The sequence below is a fragment of the Pseudophryne corroboree genome, chromosome 5, assembly GCF_028390025.1.
Source record: "Pseudophryne corroboree isolate aPseCor3 chromosome 5, aPseCor3.hap2, whole genome shotgun sequence".
In the NCBI taxonomy this organism is placed as follows: domain Eukaryota; kingdom Metazoa; phylum Chordata; class Amphibia; order Anura; family Myobatrachidae; genus Pseudophryne; species Pseudophryne corroboree.
In genome coordinates, this window is record NC_086448.1 from 739800855 (window position 1) to 739814002 (window position 13148).

Genomic DNA, 13148 nt, shown 5'->3' on the forward strand with positions numbered 1-13148 from the left:
CGACCCAAGTGGCCGACACAAACACCTGGCCCATCTAGGAGTGGCACTGCAGTGTCAGATAGGATGGCCGATTTAAAAAATAGTCCCCAAACAGCACATGAAGCAAAGAAAAAAAGAGGTGCACCAAGTTCGCTGGATGGCTAAGCTAAGCGACCCAAGTGGCCAACACAAACACCTGGCCCATCTAGGAGTGGCACTGCAGTGTCAGACAGGATGGCACTTCAAAAAATAGTCCCCAAACAGCACATGATGCAAAGATAAATTAAAGAAAAAAGAGGTGCAAGATGGAATTGTCATTGGGCCCTCCCACCCACCCTTATGCTGTATAAACAGGACATGCACACTTTAACAAACCCATCATTTCAGCAACAGGGTCTGCCACACGACTGTGACTGAAATGACTGGTTGGTTTGGGCCCCCACCAAAAAAGAAGCAATCAATCTCTCCTTGCACAAACTGGCTCTACAGAGGCAAGATGTCCACCTCCTCCTCATCCTCCGATTCCTCACCCCTTTTACTGTGTACATCCCCCTCCTCACAGATTATTAATTCGTCCCCACTGGAATCCACCATCTCAGGTCCCTGTGTACTTTCTGGAGGCAATTGCTGGTGAATGTCTCGACGGAGGAATTGATTATAATTAATTTTGATGAACATCATCTTCTCCACATTTTCTGGAAGTAACCTCGTACGCCGATTGCTGACAATGTGAGCGGCTGCACTAAACACTCTTTCGGAGAACACACTGGAGGGGGGGCAACTTAGGTAAAATAAAGCCAGTTTCTGCAAGGGCCTCCAAATTGCCTCTTTTTCCTGCCAGTATACATACGGACAGTCTGACGTGCCTACTTGGATGCGGTCACTCATATAATCCTCCACCATTCTTTCAATGGTGACAGAATCATATGCAGTGACAGTAGAGAACATGTCAGTAATCGTTGGCAGTTCCTTCAGTCTGGACCAGATGTCAGCACTCGCTCCAGACTGCCCTGCATCACCGCCAGCGGGAGGGCTCGGAATTCTTAGCCTTTTCCTCGCAACCCCAGTTGTGGGAGAATGTGAAGGAGGAGCTGTTGACGGGTCACGTTCCGCTTGACTTGACAAATGTCTCACCAGCAGGTCTTTGAACCTCTGCAGACTTGTGTCTGCCGGAAAGAGAGATACAACGTAGGTTTTAAATCTAGGATCGAGCACGGTGGCCAAACTGTAGTGCACTGATTTCAACAGATTGACCACCCGTGAATCCAGGTTAAGCGAATTAAGGGATCCATCCACAAGTCCCACATGCCTAGCGGAATCGCTCTGTTTTAGCTCCTCCTTCAATGTCTCCAGCTTCTTCTGCAAAAGCCTGATGAGGAGAATGACCTGACTCAGGCTGGCAGTGTCTGAACTGACTTCACATGTGGCAAGTTCAAAGGGTTGCAGAACCTTGCACAACGTTTAAATCATTCTCCACTGCGCTTGAGTCAGGTGCATTCCCCCTCCTTTGCCTATATCGTGGGCAGATGTATAGGCTTAAATGGCCTTTTGCTGCTCCTCCATCCTCTGAGGCACATAGAGGGTTGAATTCCACCTCGTTACCACTTCTTGCTTTAGATGATGGTGGGGCAGGTTCAGGAGTGTTTGCTGGTGCTCCAGTCTTCGGCACGCGGTGGCTGAATGCCGAAAGTGGCCCGCAATTCTTCGGGCCAACGACAGCATCTCTTGCACGACCCTGTCGTTTTTTAAATAATTCTGCACCAACAAATTCAATGTATGTGCAAAACATGGGACGTGCTGGAATTTGCCCACATGTAATGCACGCACAATATTGGTGGCGTTGTCCAATGTCACAAATCCCCAGGAGAGTCCAATTGGGGTAAGCCATTCTGCGATGATGTTCCTCAGTTTCCGTAAGAGATTGTCAGCTGTGTGCCTCTTATGGAAAGCGGTGATACAAAGCGTAGCGTGCCTAGGAAAGAGTTGGCGTTTGCGAGATGCTGCTACTGGTGCCGCCGCTGCTGTTCTTGCTGCGGGAGGCAATACATCTACCCAGTGGGCTGTCACAGTCACATAGTCCTGAGTCTGCCCTGCTCCACTTGTCCACATGTTAGTGGTTAAGTGGACATTGGGTACAACTGCATTTTTTAGGACACTGGTGACTCTTTTTCTGAGGTCTGTGTACATTCTCGGTATCGCCTGCCTAGAGAAGTGGAACCTAGATGGTATTTGGTATCGGGGATACACTAACTCAATAAATTCTCTAATTCCCTGTGAATTAATAGTGGATACTGGACACACATTTAACACCACCCAGGCTGCCAAGGCCTGAGTTATCTGCTTTGCAACAGGATGACTGCTGTGATATTTCATCTTCCTCGCAAAGGGCTGTTGGACAGTCATTTGCTTACTGGAAGTAGTACAATTGGACTTCCGACTTCCCCTCTGGGATGACGATCGACTCCCAGCAGCAACAACAGCAGCGCCAGCAGCAGTAGGCGTTACACTCAAGGATGCATTGGAGGAATCCCAGGCAGGAGAGGACTCGTCAGACTTGACAGTGACATGGTCTGCAGTACTATTGGCTTTCATGTCTAAGGAGGAAATTGACACTGAGGGAGTTGGTGGTGTGGTTTGCAGGAGCTTGGTTACAAGAGGAAGGGATTTAGTTGTCAGTGGACTGCTTCCGCTGTCACCCAAAGTTTTTGAACTTGTCAATGACTTCTGATGAATGTGCTCCAGGTGACGTATAAGGGAGGATATTCCTAGGTGGTTAACGTCCTTACCCCTACTTATTACAGCTTGACAAAGGCAACACACGGCTTGACAAATGTTGTCCGCATTTCTGTTAAAATAATTCCACACCGACGAGGTGATTTTTTTTGTAATTTGACCAGGCATGTCAATGGCCATATTCGTCCCACGGACAACAGGTGTCTCCCCGGGTGCCTGACTTAAACAAACCACCTCACTATCAGAATCCTCCTTGTTAATTTCCTCCTCAGCGCTAGCAACACCCGTATCCTCATCCTGGTGTACTTCAACAGTGACATCTTCAATTTGACTATCAGGAACTGGACTGCAGGTGCTCCTTCCAGCACTTGCAGGGGGCGCGCAAATGGTGGAAGGCGCCACCTCTTCCCGTCCAGTGTTGGGAAGGTCAGGCATCGCAACCGACACAATTGGACTCTCCTTGGGGATTTGTGATTTAGAAGAACGCACAGTTCTTTGCTGTGCTTTTGCCAGCTTAAGTCTTTTCATTTTTCTAGCGAGAGGATTAGTGCTTCCTTCCTCATGTGAATCTGAACCACTAGCCATGAACATAGGCCAGGGCCTCAGCCGTTCCTTGCCACTCCGTGTCGTAAATGGCATATTGGCAAGTTTACGCTTCTCATCAGATGCTTTCAATTTTGATTTTTGGGTCATTTTACTGAACTTTTGTTTTTTGGATTTTACATGCTCTCTACTATGACATTGGGCATCGGCCTTGGCAGACGACGTTGATGGCATTTCATCGTCTCGGCCATGACTAGTGGTAGCAGCTTCAGCACGAGGTGGAAGTGGATCTTGATTTTTACCTATTTTACCCTCCACATTTTTGTTCTCCATTTTTTAATGTGTGGAATTATATGCCAGTAATATATCAATAGCAATGGCCTACTGTACCGTACTGCTATATATTGTATACTGGTGGTCAGCAAAATCCTGCACTGTCCTCCTACTATATATACTGTGCACAACTAAAATGCACCACAGGTATGGATGGATAGTATACTTGACGACACAGAGGTCGGGAGAGCAGTGGACTACTGTACCGTTCTGCTATTTATTATATACTGGTTGTCAGCAAAATTCTGCACTGAGCTCCTACTATATATACTGCGCACAACTAAAATGCACCACAGGTATGGATGGATAGTATACTTGACGACACAGAGGTAGGTAGAGCAGTGGCCTACTGTACCGTACTGCTATATATTATATACTGGTGGTCAGCAAAATTCTGTACTGTCCTCCTACTATATATACTGCACACAACTAAAATGCACCACAGGTATGGATGGATAGTATACTTGACAACACAGAGGTATGTAGAGCAGTGGCCTACTGTACCGTACTGCTATATATTATATACTGGTGGTCAGCAAAATTCTGCACTGTCCTCCTACTATATATACTGCGCACAACTAAAATGCACCACAGGTATGGATGGATAGTATACTTGTCGACACAGAGGTAGGTAGAGCAGTGGACTACTGTACCGTACTGCTATATATTATATACTGGTGGTCAGCAAAATTCTGCACTGTCCTCCTACTATATATACTGTGCACAACTAAAATGCACCACAGGTATGGATGGATAGTATACTTGATGACACAGAGGTAGGTAAAGCAGTGGCCTACTGTACCATACTGCTATATATTATATACTGGTGGTCAGCAAAATTCTGCACTGTCCTCCTACTATATATACTGCGCACAACTAAAATGCACCACAGGTATGGATGGATAGTATACTTGACGACACAGAGGTAGGTAGAGCAGTGGACTACTGTACAGTACTGCTATATATTATATACTGGTGGTCAGCAAAATTCTGCACTGTCCTCCTACTATATATACTGCGCACAACTAAAATGCACCACAGGTATGGATGGATACTATACTTGACGACACAGAGTTAGGTAGAGCAGTGGACTACTGTACCGTACTGCTATATAATACTGGTGGTCACTGGTCAGCAAAATTCTGCACTGTCCTCCTACTATATACTACAATGCAGCACAGATATGGAGCGTTTTTTTTAGGCAGAGAACGTACATATTTTCAGCACACTGAGCACAGATATTTGCAAGCACACTGAGCACAGATATTTGCAGCACACTTAGCACAGATATTTGCAGCACACTGAGCACAGAAACTGAGCAAACGCTGCACGTCCTCTCCCTAACATCTCCAATGCACGAGTGAAAATGGCGGCGACGCGCGGCTCCTTATATAGAATACAAAACTCGCGAGAATCCGACAGCGGGTTGATGACATTCGGCGCGCTCGGATTAACCGAGCAAGGCGGGAGGATCCGAGTCTGCCTCGGAACCGTGTAAAATGGGGGAAGTTTGGGGGGGTTCGGATTCCGAGGAACCGAACCCGCTCATCACTAAAATAAACTGGTGTGTACCACAGGATCAAGATTGGATATTTTCCCCTCCACTGAGTCTGGAGTCTTATTTTGTGAAAATCTTGTGGATTTCTTATTTTTCCATTTTTTTATTGCATTTTTATTTGTGTCAGATGCCTTATTTTTGTTTTTCACAGCTCCCAGTTACTCGCATGTGAGCATACCAGTGTGTTCCAGTTACACGCATGTAAGCATACCTGTGTGTCTTGTTTATTTTATTCATATTTTATTTTTAGATAAAGCAGCCCCTTAGATGTTTTAGCAACCCCTCCTGAGCCGGCACAGCAACCCCGGATGGGGCAAATTGAGTTTGGGTGGGTTCGGTAAAGTACTAAGCACGACTGTGCAGTAAATTTTTTTGTTCTTGAGCCCCTGCCCTAGAGTAGCTTACCACTCTGCAGTCCAAACTCATTTCATACTATAAGTAGGACTGTGGGAGGAAGCAATGCTAACCTCCGTACACACAACATGCCTGATTCTGGCAAGCCAGACATTTTCCTGGCTGTAAGCTACCATGAGACTCCATACTGGGCCTTCTTCAGTTCCTGTTCCATCTAGTGCTGCAGTGCAATGGAAAGCTGATGCAAGATCACTGAAACTCTGTTCTTCTAACACCGCTAGGTCTTGCGACAACCCTACGCAGCCCTTAGGAAAAGAAGAGCCCTGTACAAAAAAATCTGCATCTACTAAATAAATAATTCCATAATCCTGAAATGTGAAACATCAATAATAAATCTAAAATAAGGTTGACTAATTGGAGCCATTCATTTTGGTGAGTCCCTAATATGAAATAATTGAGAAGAACCTCTCTTTGATGCTCTGGCAGAAAACATCACATTTACTTCTCCAGCAGTTGTGCTGGATTATGATTCAGTCTCTTCTGAGTCACACTGACTTTGGCCACAAATGTGGTCTCTCCCCACTTTATTTAAAAACCGTCAATTTCCATTTATACCTTTGCTGCTAGTTTTCACAAATCTGTTTGTGATGTTGAAGCTTGTTTCATATCTGCTCTAAGCTTTCATTTAAACCAAGGATCAAGTACAGCAGCACCCCTGGAATTATATGGCAGCACCCCTGGATTTATACAGCATAGGCAGCACCCCTGGAGAATTACAAAGCACAGCAGAGAGAAAACAGCACCCCTGGACTTAAACAGCAGTGGGGCAGCACCCCTGGACTGATAGGGCAGAAGGGCAGCACCCCATATAGGGCAGCACCCCTGGAATGGTGTGATAGACAAAGAAAAGACGTGCATGATGGAATTGTCCTTGGGCCCTTCTACCCACCCTAATGTTGTATAAATAGGACATGCACACTTTAACAAACCAATCAGTTCAGTGACAGGGTCTGCCACATGACTGTGGCTGCAATAATTGGTTTGTTTGGGTCCCCACAAAAAAAAAAGCAATTAATCTCTCCTTGCACAAACTGGCTCTACAGTGGCAAGATGTCCTCCTCATCCTCAGATTTCCCCCCCCCCCCTTCAGTGTTTACATCCTCATCCTCACAGAGAAATACTATTCAAACAAACAAACCACATCATTTAGGTGTCAATGGACTGGTTACACTATTACCCAAAGTTTCTGAACTTGACAATGACTTATGATGAATGCGCTGCAGATGACGTATAAGGGAGGAAGTTCCTAGGTGGTTAACATCCTTACCCCTGCTTATTATGGATTGACAAAGGCAACAGATGGCTTGACACCTGTTGTCTGGATTTGTGGAGAAATACTTCCACACTGAAGAGGTGGCTTTTTTGGAATTTTGCCCAGGCATGACAATGGGTTTTTTCATCCCATGGCCAACAACTGTCTCCACTGGTGCCTTATTCAAACAAAACACATCACCATCAGAATCCTCATCGTCAACTTCCTCCAAGCGCCAGCTACACCCATATCCTCCTCATCCTAGTGTACTTCTACAGTGACATCCTCAATCTCAATATCAGCAACTGGACTGCAGGGGGCATGCAAATGGTGATAGGAGCCTCCTCTTCCCATACAGTGTTGTGAAGGTCAGGCCTAGACATCACAACCGTGGACAGTGCCAGCACCGCTATATTTTCACAACACCCCTGTAATTTTACATCATGCAGGAGCAGTGTGCTTTTAATTTTTAACAACTGCATCCCTAAATTTTTACAGCATACAGGGCCAATGTACTGTTATTTTAACAGCAGCACCCCTATATTTTACAGCATACAGAAGCAGTTTGCTTTTCATTTTTAACAATTGCTCCCTTGAATTTTTACAGCATACAGGGTCAGTGTAATGTTATTTTAACAGCAGTACCCCTATATTTTTACAGCATACAGTGGCGCAATTGGTCAGCGTATGGGACTTATAAGACAGTATCTGTTGAGCAATGCTGAGGTTGTGAGTTCAAGCTTCACCCAAAGCCACTTTGTTTAATGCTTTTAATTTTTAACAACTGCACCATTTAATTTTTATAGCATACAGGGCCAGTGTAATATTATTTTAACAGCAGCACCCCTATATTTTTACAGCATACAGGACCAGTGTGCTTTTCATTTTAAACAACTGCACCCTTGAATTTTTACAGCATACAGGACCAGTGTAATATTATTTTAACAGCAGCACCCCTATATTTTACAGCATACAGGACTAGTGTGCTTTTAATTTTTAACAGCTGCATCCCTGAGAGACAGAGGTCTGTCTCCCTCACTCTCTAAGTCCAGAGTGAAAATGGCGGCAACGCGCGGCTGTTTATATGGAATCTAAAACCCGCGAGAATCTAACAACGGGATGATGACATTTAGCCTTGTTCTGGTTTCCGAGTCTGGTGGGAAGTCCCGAGCCGGACTCGGATCCGGGCTTGGAATAGGATATTCAGGGGGGGGGGGTGTTTGGTTCTCTGTGGACCAAACCCGCTCATCTCTAATTCAAGTGTATGTGTTCAACTTGAAATCCCATCGTCCTGCCATCCGGCTCAACCCCAGCATGCTGAGGTTGAATCCAGCAGCTGTGGCACCGCCGCATTTGTGTAGACGGGTGCATAGGTGTCCTTGTGCAGACTCCTTCCAGCCAAGCAAGTTAGGATGCTGCAGGTCAGCCATTTATTCTAGGGGTAACCTATTCTACCCAGGGTAATCCTATGTAGTGCGCCCAAGATGATTGCCTCAACTGGTATACTTTGTGGGTGGAATATAGAACCCGTGAGAAGATTGTACCCAAAATGCCTGCATCAACCCTGCGTTATGCTTACTGCACTCATTGTTTTGTTTTATTTCAGTGTGAATTTCTACTTGCTGTAATTCTAAATCCTTTGAACAATGTAACATGTTTTTTTAATCTGTAAAGAGACTGATGGCGGGATGTATTAACATACATCGCCGCCCCTCGCCGGTTACCGCAGCGATGTTGATCGCATATGTACTAACATATGCGATCAACATCGCGATGCGGTGACGGAGGCCCCCCGCGATACCTGTTAGGTGGTCTGCGGGGGGTCTCCGTCACCTCCCCGGGGTCCCCACACTGGCTAGATGCCGGGAAGCAGCAGCAGGCTGCCCCCGGCACCTCCTCCTCCCCCCTGCAGCCGGAAGGACGTCCGGCTGCGTTGCTAGGGGGAGGAGGACACTACCTTCCGGGTCCAGGGCAGCCTGGAGGAAGGTAAGCCAGGGGGAAGGGGGGTCGGCGTCTGCGGCGGGGGTCGACGGTGTCGGCGGGTTGCGGCGGTCGGCGAAAAGAAGCCCATAGGCTTCTATAGGGTTTCGCCATCCAGAGATGGCGAAACCCTGGACGCCGAAAACGCTGCGGTAGGGTCTTAGTAAATATGAAAATGCGGTAAAACCCCCGTTTTCGGGGGTTTTACCGCATTTTTGCTTTAGTACATCCCACCCTGAGTCCTGCCAGAGAAAAGTGCTATATAATAAAATTATTATTATTATTATTATTATTAATAACTAATATTGCTGTAAGACTTAATCATATACCTTTACTAAGCACATTTTCTGATTGCTTTCTGGCTGGACCAACATATGGCACTTAACTCAGGTATCAAACTTTTATTTTCTATAGCTTGTAAATCTGCAAGCCGGCCCCTTAGCAAATAGACCCGTTTGGCTGCCTGGCTCACCTGAATCCGGGACATGTAGTTGTCTACCAGGACAAACTGGGGCACTGCAGTGTGGAAGAATATGAACTGGGGAAACATATGGGATTATGACGGCATCTCACATATGCGAACGCCTCTGCCTGATTGACAGGCAGAGGCGTCTGCAGGGCGGTAGGCTGCGCCGTCACAACATTTTTGGAGCGGCATTGTGGTGGCGCGGACCATGATGTAACATGCAGCTGCTGCAAGCCTAAACATGCCGGGTAGCCGTCTGCCTTCGCAACTAGGTTACCCTTAACATGCGAGTATGTCGCTGCTGAGCAAAGCGTTCATATGTTAGCAGGGGGCGGCACAACTACAACCCATACTGAATTAGGCCCTAAAGGAACTAGGGCACTATTATGGTTCATAAAATGTAAAACTGTTGCAGAAAAAGGAAGTTCTCTAAAAGCATTGAGGCCGGGGCCCCTTTTAAAATTTTGCTATGGGTCCCACAAAGTTCTGGCTACGTTCTTGGTGCAGGCAACAATTTGGAGGCATCACAGTTATAAGTGCAATTAATTTGGTGAATGGTTAACAGAGGAGGCTAAAGGCCCATATAGACGGGCCGATGCGGGGAGAGATGTGTGCTGAGCGAACCGCTCAGTACACATCTCTCCCGCCGCTCAGCACAGCGCGATCTGTGCTGAGCGTGCGGGGGGAGACGGGGGGCCGCTCACTTCACCCAGCGGGTGAAGTGAGCGACCCGCTAGATTGGCCTGCACGGCAGGCCAATCTAGCAGCAGCGATAGCGATGCGCGGGGCTGCGCATCGCTATCGCTGTAAGGGGTACACACGGAGCGATCAGTCTTATATTCTAAGCAATCTAGTCAGATTGCTTAGAATATCGCTCCGTGAGTACCCCCCTTAACTGCCCTCGGACTACCTCATTCACCAGTTATTCTCCGCTGCTGCTATGTACTCTGGCCACATTGATAAATATAGCGATACAGCAAGAGGCTGCCTATCTCTTTAACTTCTACAGTACAGTATTTAAAAAAAACAACAATAACAAACAAACAAACAGACAATGACAACTGCATAATATACACTAAATAAATTTGGAATTGTTTAGTTGGACATTGTATAAAAAAAAAAAAAAAAGGAAAAAAATTGGGCCTGTCCCTGGAAAACTAGTGACAGTTGACAACCCATGAAATAATATTACAACTTAAAAAACTGAACAATGTTGGAATGACTATTCCAGTAAACCTCTTGTGTCAACTATTGAAGGTGTCAACTATTCAATTCAAGCAAATTAATTTAATTATTATATTGAACAGATTTGAGAATAATTTAATGAATGGCTGTGCCAATCTGACATCTAGTCCATCCCTTCCCTAGTCACAACTGTATTCTTTTCTGTCACTCGTACTACTCATGAGGTATAATAACAGGTATAAAATACATCATTAACAATTTTCATGGTTCCAAGGTCAATATAAAATGTGCCATTGGTGAAAAAGAAAAAAAATGACTGGACACCTGGGGCTTATCTTATCGTTGGTACTTTGGAATAAATCAGTAAAGAATATGTATGGAACAATTATTTTGACAGTGAACTCTTTTTTAAATATAAAATCCCAATAAATGGTTTCCCATTGGACACACATAACAAAGCAAGTCTAAATACTGTACGTCGCGATAAGGTACGTGTACTCTATCTCACACGCACACACTGATGGGTATGGTCATTTTTATTACGTATAGGTTTTATTTATGTTTTTGCAAATATCAAATTATTATTATTATTATTATTATTATTATTATATTATGTCTAAAAATCAAAAACTGTACATGCTATTATTTTTAATATTGTTATTATTGCAAACGTGATATCTTATCATACTATAGTCTTCTTAAGCTAAATTATCAAATCTATTTCATACTATCGGGTTTGCATACATCTATGATTAAGGCACTATATACGTTACTACATAGGTTCTCAAAGTTGGCCCTCAGGACCCCAAACAATTCATGTTTTCCAGTTCTTCTCACAGAATCACAAGTTAAATAATTAGCTCCACCTGTGGATCTCTTAAAATGTATCAATGAGTAATAATACACCTGTGTACCTGCTAGGTGACCTGGAAAACGTGACCTGTTTGGGGTCCGGAGGACTGAGTTTGAGAACCACTGCCTTACTATATACATTATTTCCTCACTGATCTACACTTCCCACTCTTGCATTCAGGATATTCCTGAACCACTACCATCATCTGGAACCCTCACTCCTTTAGACTTCCATCCAGCCTCTCTGGGGTAAATTTACTAAGATTCGTATTTTCCCGTTTCAGGTCAAAGTTCAATCACGAATGACATCGAAAGTGTAAAACTGCAACTTTTTGAATTTATTACGACTAATTTACTAAGCTGTCGTATTTGGATTTTTCTTTTGTTCCGATGTCGATGTCATTCGTGTTTTTTTTTTTATTTTTACGGCAGTGATTAGCAAAACACTGCCGACTTTTTAAAAATGAATCTCGGCCGGATCTGTGCGATCCGTGCTGGGGTTCATTTTTTTTTTTTTTTAAATTAAACCCTGTAAAATCACACACAAAAAAATGCGTGGGGTCCCCCCTCCTAAGCATAACCAGCCTCGGGCTCTTTGAGCCGATCCTGGTTGCAAAAATATGGTGAAAAAAATGACAGGGGTTCCCCCATATTTAAGCAACCAGCATCGGGCTCTGCGCCTGGTCCTGGTTCCAAAAATACGGGGGGACAAAAAGAGTAGGGGTCCCCCGTATTTTTAAAACCAGCACCGGGCTCCACTAGCTGGACAGATAATGCCACAGCCGGGGGTCACTTTTATATAGTGCCCTGCGGCCGTGGCATCAAAAATCCAACTAGTCACCCCTGGCCGGGGTACCCTGGGGGAGTGGGGACCCCTTCAATCAAGGGGTCCCCCCCCCAGCCACCCAAGGGCCAGGGATGAAGCCCGAGGCTGTCCCCCCCATCCAATTGGCTGCGGATGGGGGGCTGATAGCCTTTTGTCAAAATGAAAAGATATTGTTTTTAGTAGCAGTACTACAAGTCCCAGCAAGCCTCCCCCGCATGCTGGTACTTGGAGAACCTAGAGATGTGCACTTGAAATTTTTCGGGTTTTGTGTTTTGGTTTTGGGTTCGGTTCCGCGGCCGTGTTTTGGGTTCGACCGCGTTTTGGCAAAACCTCACCGAAATATTTTTGTCGGATTCGGGTGTGTTTTGGATTCGGTTGTTTTTTTCAAAAAACACTAAAAAACAGCTTAAATCATAGAATTTGGGGGTCATTTTGATCCCAAAGTATTATTAACCTCAAAAACCATAATTTCCACTCATTTTCAGTCTATTCTGAATACCTCACACCTCACAATATTATTTTTAGTCCTAAAATTTGCACCGAGGTCGCTGGATGACTAAGCTAAGCGACCCTAGTGGCCGACACAAACACCTGGCCCATCTAGGAATGGCACTGCAGTGTCACGCAGGATGTCCCTTCCAAAAAACCCTCCCCAAACAGCACATGACGCAAAGAAAAAAAGAGGCGCAATGAGGTAGCTGTGTGAGTAAGCTAAGCGACCCTAGTGGCCGATACAAACACCTGGCCCATCTAGGAGTGGCACTGCAGTGTCACGCAGGATGTCCCTTCCAAAAAACACTCCCCAAACAGCACATGACGCAAAGAAGAAAAAAAGAGGCGCAATGAGGTAGCTGTGTGAGTAAGCTAAGCGACCCTAGTGGCCGACACAAACACCTGGCCCATCTAGGAGTGGCACTGCAGTGTCACGCAGGATGTCCCTTCCAAAAAACCCTCCCCAAACAGCACATGACGCAAAGAAAAAAAGAGGCGCAATGAGGTAGCTGTGTGAGTAAGATAAGCGACCCTA